The sequence below is a fragment of the Anguilla rostrata genome, chromosome 17 (genome assembly GCF_018555375.3).
Source record: "Anguilla rostrata isolate EN2019 chromosome 17, ASM1855537v3, whole genome shotgun sequence".
Lineage (NCBI taxonomy): Eukaryota > Metazoa > Chordata > Actinopteri > Anguilliformes > Anguillidae > Anguilla > Anguilla rostrata.
This window is the reverse complement of record NC_057949.1, coordinates 30,395,431-30,410,040: the sequence shown is the minus strand read 5'-3', so window position 1 is coordinate 30,410,040 and position 14,610 is coordinate 30,395,431.

Sequence of the window (14,610 nt, the reverse complement as noted above, 5' to 3'; positions counted from 1 at the left end):
AATCAAACCCGAGAAAGGGATTTCAATTAAAATGATTTTCACTGATAATAAAATATACATGGATTCAATCAATATTTTTCCCCGTTTGACTGAATTTAAAAAAGCATGTGGTTGGTCCACTCAGTTACCACAACATTATTATTCATTATTATTATTATTATTATTATTATTATTATTAAGACTTTGATTGAATTGAATTTGCGTTTGAGTCCCTATGACTTGTCTGATTGTTTATTTCAGAGACTGAGAGACTGACACTGCAGAGGGACTCAGAGACTTCACACCGCAGACCCTGTTCAATCACACAGACTGGGAAGACCAGTATAGCAGCCAGCTCTCCATCTCTCTCTGCACACACAAACAGGCCTTTCATCCCTGCTCATAATGCACCAACATGAGCAGACAAAGAAAAGACCTGTGCAGTGGCAGTGAGTGAGACACCTGTGCAGGGGAGACGTGTGAATCTCAAAGAATCGCACGGTGTGTGCTGCTGCTGGTTCTGGCTGGAGGTAGAGCAGGTGCAGTGGTAGACTGCCCCCTCTGGCACCATGGGGAATGACACCTCTTAAATTCACCCTGAATGTGGCAGGTGCACCTGCAATCCTGAGGTCACTGTGTAAATATATGCAGCTAGACCGGTTTCATCAGTGGCTGGTTGCTTATAACCACCGCGCAACATTCTCACAACATTCTCACAACGTTCTCACAACGTTCTCACGACATTTCCGTAACACCTGCAGGGCCCAGGCAGGTATAAGGCCTGGGTGTGTTTACCTCTGAAATGAGATATCAGGGCCTCTGGCAATATGGCCGCTGTGACCTGCTCGATTCCCCTCCAGTGACCTTTAACCCCATGGAGTCCTCACTCACCTAGGAGCCAAGTGTCCAGATTGGAAGATTTGGGTGGGGGGTGGGGGGGGAGTCCACCGGACGGTAATAACACTGCACCACAAACACAAAACCTACTCCTCTCCATGCGTTACCATTCAAAGATGGAGTTACCAAACTCTATCCCCCCAATATTACACAAAACAGGCCAAATAACCTCCCCAATAATACAGCATGATGATTACTAAATAATTTCATAAAATAAGGATGGGGATTTCATGCTGTGATTGGGATATACTGGTTAGTAGTCTATTCTACTTTCACCTCTGAATTCAGCAGAATGATCATCTCACAGCTGCAGGTGGGGCATGCCCCCAGACCCCCCCCCCAGAGGGTTGTAGTTCTCAGGGTGTATGCATTTCAACCCCCCCCCCCCCATATTCAAACTAAAGTTACGCCCTTTGCCCTGATGTGTTTCTGTATTGTGGTTGCAGAGGAGGGGTCAGGGGCGGGTCCAGGCGCACCTGTAAGTCCAGGTGTTTCTCACGCTGGACTGATGCATGGGGGGGGGGGTCCAGGGCCATGACCCGTCCCACCCCGCCCCACCCCGCCCCCGGTCTCTGACATCATTCATTCTGACGCCATTTCAGACGCCGCGTTCTGACATTCGCCTCTGGGCGTGCCTTCGCCATGACACCCCCGGGGTTCTGCCCACTCTTTGAACACAAGCCTTTCACTGTTCTCCAGCCACACCTGAGCCCGTCCACAAACTGAACTGCCACTTCCAAATAGCTTCCAGTTAAAACACACCATAAACCATACTGCTGCTCTCATACTGCTATAATGTAGCAACATGCTAACCTCTCATACCACTATAATGTAGCAACATGCTAACCTCTCATACCGCTATAATGTAGCAACATGCTAACCTCTCATACCTCTATAATGTAGCAACATGCTAACCTCTCATACTACTATAATGTAGCAACATGCTATCCTCTCATACTGCTATAATGTAGCAACATGCTAACCTCTCATACCACTATAATGTAGCAACATGCTAACCTCTCATACCGCTATAATGTAGCAACATGCTAACCTCTCATACCGCTATAATGTAGCAACATGCTATCCCCTCATACCGCTATAATGTAGCAACATGCTATCCCCTCATACCGCTATAATGTAGCAACATGCTAACCTCTCATAATGTAGCCAAACCCACCACGCCCTGATCCCCAAACCCCCATATTGCATCTCCTCATAGCCAAACCCACATCGCCGCTCAATACGACTTTACACCTGGCCAGCCAGCGCAGGATGGGCTCCCCCTCTACAGCCAGGTACCTCCTGAGATTTCTTCCCATTGGGGAGTTTTTTCTCGTCACCATTTGAGGGTCTTTTTACCGCATGCGCTTGCTGTTTAGGGGTTCAGGCCTGGTGTTTGCTCTTTTTCTGCTACTCTGTAAAGCATCTTGGTGACAGACAGCGCTGTGCAAACACAGTCTGATTTGATCATGCAGACAGCGCTGTGCAAACACAGTCTGATTTGATCATGCAGACAGCGCGCTGTGAAAGCGCCGCTGCAGCGTCGAGCTGCGCTGCCTCCGCAGATTTACACACTCACACCAACCAGGGCGTCAAAACACCGCCACACCGCCACCCACAACTACGCCTCAAATATCAGCAAAAACCGCAGCATATCTGGAGCAGAATCCAATCAGATATACTGCACATAATTACACTGATGTGAGAGACTGAGCCACTGGAAGGCCAGTGTGTGTGTGTGTGTGTGTGTGTGTGTGTGCAATTCAAATGGAAAGGGGACAATAAACAGCTTCATGTTTCGGATATTCAGACTCCTATAATTATCATCGCTATTGTTGATGTGAGCTTTCCACACGACTGTATTTATGAACGCCTTTTTAAAGTTCAGACCACTTCAGTTATCATTAAAGGAACATTTTCCTTCATTCAAAACACCATATCTCATTATCAGATCAGCAGGAGTCCGAAATGATCTTGAGCAAGCAACTCCATTTTTAAATCCTCTGTCCAGTTTTTAAATCCTAATGCTGCATGTGTTCTTTTGAAATGAGCATCACACTGACCTGTCAAAACGCTAAAGCTGCGTTTTTAAAAATACCTTCATATGCAATACCGCATACGCCTCAACAAATAATTCTGACTTTTTAGTGTTTCATGGCTTTAAGCTGCGAAAAAAACGCTGTCTCATTTTTGGCATTTTTTCCACCTTTGAAAACAAAAGAAAAGCAGCAGAAGAATGGCTGAGTGGTTCTGTGTAACAAATGGATGCTGCTGATGTTTTAAAAGATAATGACTTTCAGGAGGAGGGCAAAGACAGTTCAAGGGTTCAATGCCTGTTCACCTAGCGACAGCCCCCAACTCTAATCAGGTATTTCACTTAGAAATCAACCATCTCTGCGTACCATAACCTGGGTTCCTGCAGGAGAAGTAGGCGCGTGGGCTGGTGTGTGTGTGTGTGTGTATGTGTGTGTCGGGTGGTGAGTGTGGGCGTGTGTTGTGTGTGTATGTGGTGTGAGAGAGTGGTGTGTGTGTTGTGTTATATGTGTGTGTGAGTTGTGTGTGGTGTGTATGTGTGTGTGGCATTGTGTGTGTGAGTGTGTGTGTGTGTTTTTTTTTTCTTTGCTTGATGCTGCAGCGTCTCCAGTGAGGTGGGTGTGTGTGTGTGAGAGTGTGCCTGTGCATGTGCGTGTGTGTGTGTGTTTTTTTTCTTTGCTTGATGCTGCAGCATGTTGTCTCCAGTGAGGTGGGTGACACCAGTTGTTAGCTGAAGGCCAGCAGGCATCGCTGTGGCTCCTTCGTCTATGACTGGATCACCCTGGCGCCCATGCCGACCATGCACGACGCCCCCCCCACCCCGTCTGGACCACCACTCCCCCGCCCGCCACCCTGCCGCCAACCCCTACCCTTCTCCTGGGGGCAATCGCCAGAAGAAAAGAGGGGAAAAAAACCGAAGCATTTTGGGTGAATATCGGGAAGGGGGAGGGGCTTCTGGGAGGAGGAGAAGAAGGGAAAATTGGGCAGGATGGCCAGGGAGGGCATTTTTATGGGGGGGGTTTAAAGTTCAACAACTCATCCAGGGTTCCGGAGGTAAGTCAAATTTCAATTTCATCTAAAAGTAAAAAACAAAAATAAATAAAATTTGGCGGTTGGTTTTCTGAGCAGGGAGTGCTGGAGGAGGGGGGAGGAGTGGGGATGTGAAGCTGAAGGGTGGGAATTAAGAGTCAGGTGTGTCGTTTCCATAGAGACCCGTGGGATCCGCTGTGTTTGGCCCTGTGCTTTATTCTGTAGTCTGTGGAAGCTGTGAGGAGATGGCACTGTTTCCTGCTCCCTCCAGTGGCGAATAGTGGTACTGCATAACAGAGAGAGAGACAGACTTTTGATGTTCCTTAATTGAAACATAAAAACTTTCCACAAATGTGTGTGTGTGTGGGAGAGGAAGTAGAGAGGAAGACACAGGAAAAGGAGAAGATCACAGGAAGAAAATTGAAAGAATTTTTAGAAACGCATTGCAACTGAAATGAGGAAATTCTACATCAAGTATTTCCCTTTATTTCTTTCAAGGCGCATTTCAACTCTCTAATACTTTGGCCAATGTTGTTTTTGACATTACAATAAGAATGTCATAAATGCCAAAGTTCCATAAAATTCTAAACATTCAGAACATTTGGGTCTGAAGCCTGAAATTTCAGCCTGATTTGTGGTTTAGTAACTTTTTCACAGGCAAACGTGCATAATAAATTCTGTCTGCACTTGTGACCATTGCAATAACATGTAGGGACATGTTTAACTGAAAGATGTCACCGCCCTTTTCTTACTGTCCCCTCCAGTGTCATGCGAAATGTCAACTGGCATCACTGTACAATTTTCCCAAGTGGCATTAAGAGAAATCAGAAGGAAATTAGAATTTGATTATAATTATGGGTTCAAACGGGACTGTATTAAAGAGAGTAAGAAAAAAGTAAGAAAAGAGAATTGAGAAACTTTAATAGTTTGGGAGTAGCACTGACGTGACAAAGTTCAATTGAAATAGATGGTGCTTTTATAGCAAGTATTAGCCCTTTCTAATGAAATGGAAAACTCTCAGAAAACTCTCAGCGGCTTTCACTGGGTGGCCTTTCTTCTCTCTTTCGCTTGTGCCGGTTTTTGGAAAATAATAAACAGCATCACATAACCAACACTGATTCTAACGGAATGGGGTTTCTGAGGTTAACTCTCTAATATTAAGATGGAAATGGCTTTGTTTTCCATTTTTAACATTACGTTTTAAACATGCAGTTGACTGTAGTTACACATGCACGTGTGTAAATATGAACATGCAGGTGCCTATGCAAGTGTTGCAGGTGTTTCTTTATCTTGATGTTGCAGCTCGTTATCATATCTCTTGTAATCATGTCTCAATTGTAGTTCATGACTTTCCATAACTTTACTGACTTAACCTATGCTTACTGTGTGAATAAGACTTGATGTTCATGGCTGTGGGTAGCTGATACTTTATGAGAATTCTACCTTATCTGACCTGGGACCTTCAGTTGTTCCAATGACCTTTGTTTTGCAGTTATTGTACATCGCTTTGGATAAAAGCCTCTGCCAAATAAAATGTTATTTAATGTACTTATGTGGCCGGAAGGTCACGCATGGTCAAAGAGGCAGAAATTATGAATATGACACATCACAAAGCTGCGAAGGAATCCGTGTAAAACCGCTTCGGGCTTTCGCCACTTTAAATCCGACGTGCTCTATTGTTATTTGCCGGAAAGCGCATTTTCAGACACTTGAAGAGAAATGTCAGGTTGAATTGAATTTGCGATGCTTTATCGAGCCCTTTCTCCGGCGTGCGCTCCGATGAGGCACGGCCAGGCCGGCTCATGCCCGCCACTCATTGTTTCGCGCGACCGTGACAAGTGTGCGGCCACAAAGGCGCCGAAGCGTACTTCATTCTAACGCCGTCTTACATCAACGAGCCCCTCGGAGCCGCGCGCACTGTCCCCGCTGCACGGGCCGAGCCGCTACTGGAAATCAGCGCCGAGACCGAGCCCCGTGCCAACGTCTGCCAGCGGTGGAACGGTCCGAAATAAGCACTTTTCCCGGCTATATTTGGTGATTTAATTTGTGAAATAACATATTTCATCATTTTATTTTATTTTCAAATAACATTCAGGAATTTGGTGTATTTTTAGATTTATTTTCGATTTATTTCCATTCACTGAGATTTTGATGAGGTGTCTATTTTTGTCTATTATTTTGAATTTAAAAAAACAACCACGTAAACAGGCCAATCCAAAACTTCTGCCTTCCTTGAATCAGTAAAACAAAACAATTATCTTAATATTAAGGTTTATTCTAGATAAACAAAAAGTTCTAATAAGGACACAGAGGATGATTAAATGATCAATTTCATATTTTATATTTTACATGTCATGGCAACTGAAACCACAAACTCGTTAATTAATTTAATCTTGATATGTGAAAATTACACCGTAAATTATTTATTAAGAAATCTTAAGATTACAGTGGTTTCAGTTTCTCAGAATAAATTCGTAATAGTTCAAAGTGAGGCACAAACTCTCCACAGTTAATAAACCGGGCCTTCGGACAGGTCAGTGTTCACGGTCAATCCAGCCTGTCGTGAGGGAGAAACGTAGCACAAGTCAAATTCCTGTCCCTGCCATAGAAAAGCACGAGCGGTTAGGCGGTATTTTCTGTTACAGCGGTCAGTATGATGATTTAAATACACAGAGATGCCGTGGGCTGTTTGTGTTCCAGCTGGGAAACCATCATCCACATCACAACCAGTAAAAACAAATGAAACATTTAAATAATTTTTCAGTTTTTTTAAATTTTTTAAACCAATCATAAAAAATGTATCCTATATGGCTTCTATGCTCATGAGGACATTCAGAGTTGAGGGGTATGCCTCTAACTTTCAAAAATTAACTGAATTTTACAAAAAAAAAAGGATTTTTTAAAGTTTTAAGTTTTGGAAAAGGTCGCATGGGCAGAAATATTAATTATTGTAATAAGTAATAAGTAATAAGACAGAAATCACAGGCTTGACAGAAGAGTCGTTTGGCCACTGATGCAGCGCTGCCTGTTTTACAGACTACCTTTCAGAAGTGTTCACGTATGTGTGCAATGGAGTGCACACAAAAAATGTACTTTTAAAAAATTATTATAGGTTAAAGTCAGACAACTTTGTAATTTGCTTGAATTGGCCTTTTATGATATAAAACTGAATGACAAAAGCATTTTAATATTGCACAATAATGCACTTCAAAATGGTTGCACAGAAAAATACATGGAGAATTTTTTTACAGTTAATATTTTCTTTATCCAGTGGTATTTTGAGAAAAAATGTCATATTCTAGAGAAAAAGAGGCATTATTAAGTACACGGTAAGCACAGAACAGAACTTAGTGAGTTTAAACAAGACAGCAGAAATCACAAATTGTCTTAAACTAAAACTGAAAGGGCATTATATAAAATTATAAATTTGCCATTCCACTTATGGAAATACCCCCAGTTCTATTTTTTCATTCATCATTCCATCACAAAGAAACACAATTTAAATAGAATACATACAATAATTAAAATGGTAAAAAAATAACTATGAATTATCTATGAATTACATAAGACTTCCTCAATTTTGAGCACACATTCTAAATAAACACTGACCCTTTAACATAATCCAGTGTCATGATTTTAAGAATATTTGCTTATGCACGTATTGTTGATTTAATTAAGAGACTGTCCAGAAGCAGAATATTTACACACAGTGCACAGGTGTGTGCTGGAGGGTGAGTATTTGGGCCTGAGCACGTATGGGGTCTTCAGGTGCTCTTAGCCTGGCCACTGACCCTCATCATTCAGACGCAGGGCGATTCCCAAAACAACTAAGAGGCTAGAATATTTTACAGCATGTTTAGTCCTGTTCTAAACAGGAGAGCGTGTTTCAGCAGTCTGTTGGAATTCAGATGGTTCCATGCAAATAAAATATCACTGGTGTAATTTTATTACACAGCGTGTGATATGATTAGGACGTATCGGACGGTGGTAACATTCTAATAATTCCCCCAAGTTTTTGTTACTGGTTTTTATTATTAAGGGAGAAAAAATTACATTTTACTAAGAAGGGTGTTAATAAGCTCCACTTGGTTTTCCATTTTCTAGGGCCCTGAAATTGCGCTCGTGTTAAAGCTTGTGTCGTTATCTGAACTGCAGAACAAAGAGAGACCCGACGCGAGCCCTCCCGCTCAGCCGGGCCACTCGGGCTCCATGGCCCGCGCGGAAGGCAGAGTGATGACGGCTCATTGTTGGGGACGGAGCCACAGCGCGCCGCCATTGTGTTCTGCGCAGGTTACGAGCTGTAATTCAGGGGGCAGAAGCGGATGAGTACGTCTTGTGTTACAGCACGCCGCCTGCCCCTAACTCACTGCTGCTGTGCCAAATGGTGCGGTGGGACTTAATATGGCCGCCCGTCTCTGTTCACAGGGCCAATAAACACACCGTAAAGCACTAACACCCGCGGACCGGGGGGCAAGGTGTCGGCCAGATGACAGGTGGGGGGGGGGTACTTGGTCTTTATGGCACGCGGTAAATCCTCCGTGCTAAGAAGGCTGCTTTAAACGGCCGTACCCAACGCAACCAAATCTCCCTGCGTCCAGTTCAGGAGCCGACTCAGTGTAAATCACACCAGGCTTGTGTTGTGTCGTTTTTTTTGGGTTTTTTTGGTGGTTTATTCAGAAGAGACGTTTAAACAGGGCAGCTAACAGAGTGGTTAGATCTTAAAGAGCACAAATTTAAGATTAAAAATTCAGTTTAAAAAAGGGGGAGGGCGGTGGGCACTGTCCTTGGTGGGGTGAACGGGGACCTTATGGAGCATGTAGGGTGTACCCTGTATGACCCTGGCGGTGCAGGAGGCTGGTTTGCAGGGTGTGGTAGGGTGTAGGGTGTATCCTGTATGACCCTGGCGGTGCAGGAGGCTGGTTTGCAGGGTGTGGTAGGGTGTAGGGTGTAGGGTGTGGTAGGGTGTAGGGTGCAGGGTGTGGTAGGGTGTAGGGTGTAGGGTGTGGTAGGGTGTAGGGTGCAGGGTGTAGTAGGGTGTAGGGTGTATCCTGTATGACCCTGGCAGTGCAGGAGGCTGGTTTGCAGGGTGTGGTAGGGTGTAGGGTGTAGGGTGCAGGGTGTGGTAGGGTGTAGGGTGTAGGGTGTGGTAGGGTGTAGGGTGCAGGGTGTGGTAGGGTGTAGGGTGCAGGGTGTAGGGTGTATCCTGTATGACCCTGGCGGTGCAGGAGGCTGGTTTGCAGGGTGTAGGGTGTAGGGTGCAGGGTGTAGGGTGTATCCTGTATGACCCTAGCGGTGCAGGAGGCTGGTTTGCAGGGTGTGGTAGGGTGTAGGGTGTAGGGTGTAGGGTGCAGGGTGTGGTAGGGTGTAGGGTGCAGGGTGTAGGGTGTATCCTGTGGATTGAAACATATGGGCAGGACAGGGCCCCTCTGAGTGGACATATTGCATTTTTTTTCCAGCTCTGGCTGCTGAACTTTTGACCCGAGGCCTCGGGTTCGACCGTGCGCTGAACTGCCTGAACCCGTCTGCATTACTGACCTCGCTGCCACGGCGACCACAGGGGTCACCCAGGGAGCGTCCGTGGACAGAAAAGTCACTGTTGTGCAGCTTTAAGAATGCGTACGTGTGTGTGCGCATGCACGTATGTGTGCGTGCGTGTGCATGTGCGTGTGTGTGCGTGTGCATGTGCGTGCGTGTACGTGTGTGTGTGAGCGCGTGTACGTGTGTGCGTGTGCGTGCATGTACGTGTGCGTGCACGTGTGTGTGTGTGTACGTGTGTGTGCGTGTGTGTGCATGCGTGAGTGTGTGTGTGCGTGTGTGCATGTGTGCGTGTGTGTGTCTAGTTAAGTCAAGTCAAAGTTTATTTGTATAGCACATTTACAACAACCACAGTTTACCAAAGTGCTGAACAGACTTAAAATACCAAAAAACAAATATAGAAGTGTGTGTGTGCGTGTATGAGCGTGCGTGTGTCTGTGTGTGTGCGTTTGTGTGTGTGCATGTGCGTGCGTGTGTCTGTTAGAATTAGAATTCTAAAAAGTTTTAAACAGTGTGAGGTTGTGGGTTTTAAACAGTGTGAGGTTGTGGGTTTTAAACAGTGTGAGGTTGTGAGTTCAGTGTGAGGTTGTGGATTTTAAACAGTGTGCGGTTATGAGTTTTAAACAGTGTGAGGTTGTGAGTTCAGTGTGAGGTTGTGGGTTTTAAACAGTGTGAGGTTGTGAGTTTTAAACAGTGTGAGGTTGGGAGTTTTAAACAGTGTGAGGTTGTGAGTTCAGTGTGAGGTTGTGGGTTTTAAACAGTGTAAGGTTGTGAGTTTTAAACAGTGTGAGGTTGTGGGTTTTAAACAGTGTGAGGTTGTGAGTTCAGTGTGAGGTTGGGAGTTTTAAACAGTGTGAGGTTGTGAGTTCAGTGTGAGGTTGTGAGTTCAGTGTGAGGTTGTGAGTTTTAAACAGTGTGCGGTTGTGGGTTTTAAACAGTGTGCAGTTGTGAGTTTTAAACAGTGTGAGGTTGTGAGTTTTAAACAGTGTGTGGTTGTGGGTTTTAAACAGTGTGAGGTTGTGAGTTTTAAACAGTGTGAGGTTGTGGGTTTTAAACAGTATGAGGTTGTGGGTTTTAAACTGTGTGCGGTTGTGGGTTTTAAACAGATTCTCACATGGGTCTTGTTTTCTCAGCTGATCAGTAGGAACAGAATGGAAGTTAGCAGACTGCATCATGTCACTGTAAATTATTACACTGGATTACATTTTTTCTTTTTCTTCTCCTTTTTTATTCTCCATCTTATTATTATTAGTATTATTACAATTATTATCACGCTTTAAGACCTTTAAAATGGCCCCATTCATCATTGCTTTTGTACAGGCCTAGCTCTTTAAATTCAGCTTTCCTGTTTTACTGTTGCTGCAACAACACGGTTTATTTCAGCATGATGTATTTCTAGCCCGTCGTAAACACAGAAATCCAGTTTAAATATTGGCAGGTTCCCTGTGTAATTTTACTCCAGGGGAAATTAATTTTCGCCACATTCATGATGGAATGGTCTTTTTCATAATTTACTGGAGGGGGGAGTGTAAACCCCAACGGACGATTCCCACTGCAATGAAAGCGCGGGGCTTGGCTGTAGGAAATCCGTGCAGTTGTATATCTCATTCACTTCGGGCAGAATAGTCGCACTCGTGTAATTTTTCCCCGTCGCGCGGTTGGACGCGGTCCGGACCGGCAGAACGGCGGTTGAGGCGAGTCGCGCCTTACGAACCGCGCGCGGCTGAAAGAGGCCGGTGTTCTAGCGGGCACTTCGCGTTCCAGGAGACGCGCTCACCTCCAACAAAAACAACACGCAGCCGTTCTCCCGACCCAATTCGTCACTTCTGTTGATGTAATCGGAGGCTGCCCAGAAACGGCTTTTCCATTTCATACTCGGGAGCACGACGCTAAAGAAAACTAGCTGCCAGATCCCTTTCACTGACCTATGGAGAGTCAATAAACGTATGGGCAATCAGACTGAACGTATTCATATTGTAATCGATAGCCTACTGCCAGTTGTTCATTGTAAGTAAACATAATTTTCCCATGACTATCAATTTTTTTTTGTTGCAAATTGATCTGACCTTGGTATACCAAACAAAAATGAACACTTGATTTTGAAAACATATTTCAATTTGCATCATTTTAAACATATTTTTCATAGTATAAAATGGCCAGTAGCATTACACAGCAAAAATATGTTTTTAGGCATCTCAGAGTGGTGACCTGTACCTAAATAATGGTATTACTGGACTGATATTTTGTGATTTAATTAGGGTTGTACGTTTTAGCATTTTATAGTGAATTTGCAGGACACTCATGTGAGTTGATAGAACAGTTTCTAATAACCTACTCAATAGACACTACAAAAACAGATTTCTGTTTCAGTTACCTATAAGTTCATCACATTTTGCCCAAAGTGACCTTGAAAATATAGCTACAAATCATTGGACCGTATGAAGGAAAACTTTTGGTGTAACTCGTACCACTATAACTGGTGGACACTGTACTAGTCGTGCCTTTAAATAGCTTTGGAATTCCACAGAAGGTCTGAAATATGTGTGTTAATTTATTAGTTTTCCCACATGGGGGCTGATAGACGATATTAATGATGAACGGTGACAATAATAGAATAATAATAATAATTGGGGCAATTTCTGTAATAATGGCCACTATAAAAGATATTACTGCAGTATCTTCATTAGGCACGGCCCAACTAATCACTTAATGAAATCAAAGGCATGCGTCATTTAGCCCGGCCTGACGCAGGATGTCTTAGCAGAATGTCCACACGTCTGTACTGCGCAGGGGTGTGTGCCTGTGTGGGCTGGGTACACACGTCTGTACTGCGCAGGGGTGTGTGCCTGTGTGCACTGGGTACACACGTCTGTACTGCGCAGGGGTGTGCCTGAGGACTGGGTACCATTCTGTACGCTCGTGGTGTGCCTGGTGATTTCACTGCTACCTGGTGTGTGCCTTGGGATGGTACCGCTGTACGCTCGTGGTGTGTGCCTGTGTGCACTGGGTACACACGTCTGTACTGCGCAGGGGGTGTGTGTGCATGGGTACACACGTCTGTACTGCGCAGGGGTGTGTGCCAGTGTGCGCTGGGTACACACGTCTGTACTGCTCCGTGGTATGTGCCTGTGTGCACTGGGTACACACGTCTGTACTGCGCAGGGGTGTGTGCCTGAGTGCACTGGGTACACACGTCTGTACTGCTCAGGCGTGTGTGCCTGTGTGCGCTGGGTACACACGTCTGTACTGCGCAGGGGTGTGTGCCTGTGTGCACTGGGTACACACGTCTGTACTGCGCAGGGGTGTGTGCCTGTGGGGCGATTTTAGAGGAAGTGTTCCAACAGGTCATCAAACAGGCCAAACTGTTCAAAAGAATCCATGACATGAAAACATGATGAATTCTGGCCAGGTGTGATTCTAAATCTCTCATGGGGGACCCACCCCTGCTCAACCCAAGCAATGAAGGAATGTATTTACAGATTTAATAAAACAATGAGGTGGTAATTCCATTTCTATTACAGGAGCAAGTCGTTAATAAGAAATTCACAGCGTCAAAAACACTGAAGCTCATTTTGTATGATTATAAATGCTATAATTAATGTGCAGCTCATAGCTTCTTAAAATTAAATTGATCGAAGTTTATAACATTATTCATGGAATGTATCAGAAAATGTCAACTGGGCAGCTCATTGCTTTCCTGTTGCTAATAGCGTTGTGTAATTTCAGAACAGCCAGCTGTTTTATTGATGGGAAAGAATATCTTTCAATAACCAAACGTACTTTATCACACGTCTCCTTCATAATAAGAGCGCGAAGTTATCCGAGCACTTAGTGCTGCTCACGTCCTCAGTATTCCCAGGTGGAAATCAGCAAAAGCATTTTTTTTTATTATCAAAAGTTGTCTAGCGCATCTTGTTTTGGTGAAAGGGACCCTAAAAATCCATCTTATGAGCATCGGACGCACACCAGTGGCGAGACGGCAGACGCGCGTGAGAAACAGCATCATTTCCTTCCTCTTCTTTTTTGAATATCATTCTTATAAGCATGTGTAATTGATACATTATATTTGTTCATTTCGCGCTTTATTTATCTACGCGGCGCTCCGCGCGCTGACCCTCCGAGGATCTCGGCGGTGAGATTAATTTCGCGGGGCGCGTTCGTGCGTGGAGTTAATAAGCGGCGGACGGTATGATCCATCTGCGGAGAGCACAAAGCATGCTAAACGACTGTGCGGTGATGAGGGCCCCTCCCCCCCGCGCCCAGCCTCGCCTTAATGAATTGAAAAAGAGCCCTTATTAGACTGGGAACAGGCTGGGTGCAGCGCTGCCTCTGCCACGGGGGGGGAGGGGGGGGGGTTCAAAAGTTCACGCCGCTCCCCGAAGGCAACATGTCGGCTGCCGCTGGATCTCTTCTCTCTCCCCCTCCTCCCCGATCCCCTCCCTTGTTCCTTTCTTGTCCTCTCTCTGCTCTCCTACTCTTTCTCTCTCTTTCACTCCATCTTCCCTTGCTTGGCGAGACACAGACAGCCGGAAGGGTGGACTGGGTGCCTTTAACTGCCAAGCATCCGTCACACACACACACACACACACACCCAGCCCCCACGTACACACACACACACGCACACACACACCCAGCCCCCACATACACACACACACACACACACACACCCAGCCTTCACGTACACACACACACACACACACCCAGCCCCCACGTGTACCACACACACACACACACACCCAGCCCCCATGTACACACACACCCACACACAGACACACACACACACACACACACACACCCAGCCCCCACGTACACAGGCAGGCATGTGCATGTACACACACACACACACGCAACACACACGCACACACATGGACATGCCCCCCACAGACACACTGGCACACACATAAATAAGGAAACCCGTACAGGCACACACAAAACTCACACACCCACTTGCATACTAAATAAACCATGCATGTTCACACACACGTGCATGTTCACACACACGTGCATGTGAGCACATACCACCTATGAATCCCAGCGACCTCTTTATTGTCCAGTAAACAGACTGTCCAGGCGGGAGAAGTTACCTGCAGCCATAACCTCAGCTGCGTAGATACTGAATAAATTACCTGCATGCTT